Here is a 2,095-nt window from a genome sequence, read left to right on the forward strand (position 1 = left end):
CGTGTCAGTCGCAATCAGACGGTGAAGAAAAAAACAGCCTCACGACAGCCTCAATTTATACCATGGCCTGGGTGAATACTCGATTCTGATTGGCTGGAGGGGTGTTGATTATTTTTCATTATACCACGGGCCTGGGTGAATACTCCATTCTGATTGGCTGGAGGGGTGTTGATTATCTTTCGATATACCGCACAGGCGAGAGTCTCATCACGGTTCAAAAGGAATGCGCTTGTTTGGCCTCGATGGGGGAACTTCCCCCGATGACCCAGAAAGACAACTTAGAACATGAGCCAGACTTTCTGTCAATAACCTTTCCTATGGTTAACAAACGGTGAATACGACCGGACAAAAAGGCTGTTTGCTAAGCCAGACATTTCATTGTCGCCAAATCAATAACTTTCCTATGCACGGTAGCACTGTCAGCCATAGCCTCAAGTACATTCATTTTTGTGAGTTGAATTGAGAGGACAAGATGTGGCCTTGCACAAATATATGTAGTAGCCTAGTCTATTTGTCTAAAGGGTCTTAATATATAGTATGACTACCTCTGGTATAGTGTCTCTAGGCTTGCAGTATGACCTCTGGTATGGTGTCTCTAAGCTTGCAGTATGACTACCTCTGGTATAGTGTCTCTAAGCTTGCAGTATGACCTCTGGTATGGTGTCTCTATGCTTGCAGTATGACCTCTGGTATGGTGTCTCTAAGCTTGCAGTATGACCTCTGGTATGGTGTCTCTAAGCTTGCAGTATGACTACCTCTGGTATAGTGTCTCTAGGCTTGCAGTATGACCTCTGGTATGGTGTCTCTAAGCTTGCAGTATGACTACCTCTGGTATGGTGTCTCTAAGCTTGCAGTATGACCTCTGGTATGGTGTCCCTAGGCTTGCAGTATGACCTATGGTATGGTGTCTTTAGGCTTGCAGCATGACCTCTGGTATGGTGTCTCTAGGCTTGCAGTATGACCTCTGGTATGGTGGCTATAGGCTTGCAGTATGACTACCTCTGGTATAGTGTCTCTAGGCTTGCAGTATGACCTCTGGTTTGGTGTCTCTAGGCTTGCAGTATGACCTCTGGTATGGTGTCTCTAGGCTTTCAGTATGACTACCCCTGGTATGGTGTCTCTAAGCTTGCAGTATGACTACCTCTGGTATGGTGTCTCTAAGCTTGCAGTATGACTACCTCTGGTATGGAGTCTCTAAGCTTGCAGTATGACTACCTCTGGTATAGTGTCTCTAGGCTTGCAGTATGACCTCTGGTATGGTGTCTCTAAGCTTGCAGTATGACCTCTGGTATAGTGTCTCTAGGCTTGCAGTATGACCTCTGGTATGGCGTCCCTAGGCTTGCAGTATGACTACCACTGGTATGGTGTCTCTAGGCTTGCAGTATGACTACCACTGGTATGGTGTCTCTAGGCTTGCAGTATGACTACCTCTGGTATGGTGTCTCTAGGCTTGCAGTATGACTACCTCTGGTATGGTGTCTCTAGGCTTGCAGTATGACTACCTCTGGTATGGTGTCTCTAGGCTTGCAGTATGACTACCTCTGGTATGGTGTCTCTAGGCTTGCAGTATGACTACCTCTGGTATGGTGTCTCTAGGCTTGCAGTATGACTACCTCTGGTATGGTGTCTCTAGGCTTGCAGTATGACTACCTCTGGTATGGTGTCTCTAGGCTTGCAGTATGACTACCTCTGGTATGGTGTCTCTAGGCTTGCAGTATGACCTCTGGTATGGTGTCTCTAGGCTTGCAGTATGACCTCTGGTATAGTGTCTCTAGGCTTGCAGTATGACTACCTGTGGTATAGTGTCTCTAGGCTTTGCAACAGTGATGCTGAGCAGGTAGGATGTGCTTGTTACTTTCAGCTGAGTGCACTCTCCAGTTCTCAGGCTGCAGCTGGTTTGAAAGTACCAAAAAAAGTGTATTTTTTATCTTTTGGCGCTTTTTTGGTGGGCAAACCACAGCACACATGCATCGTGACTCGCAACTGGAGACTAGCTCTGCTAGCACACATAGCCTACTGTGTACAGATGGTTTCAAACTGTATTTTAAATTAGAAAGCACACAAAATAAATGAGAAAAATAGAAAAAGAAACCTC

This window comes from Notolepis coatsorum, assembly GCF_963971535.1.
Source record: "Notolepis coatsorum genome assembly, chromosome: 19".
Taxonomy (NCBI): Eukaryota; Metazoa; Chordata; class Actinopteri; order Aulopiformes; family Paralepididae; genus Notolepis; species Notolepis coatsorum.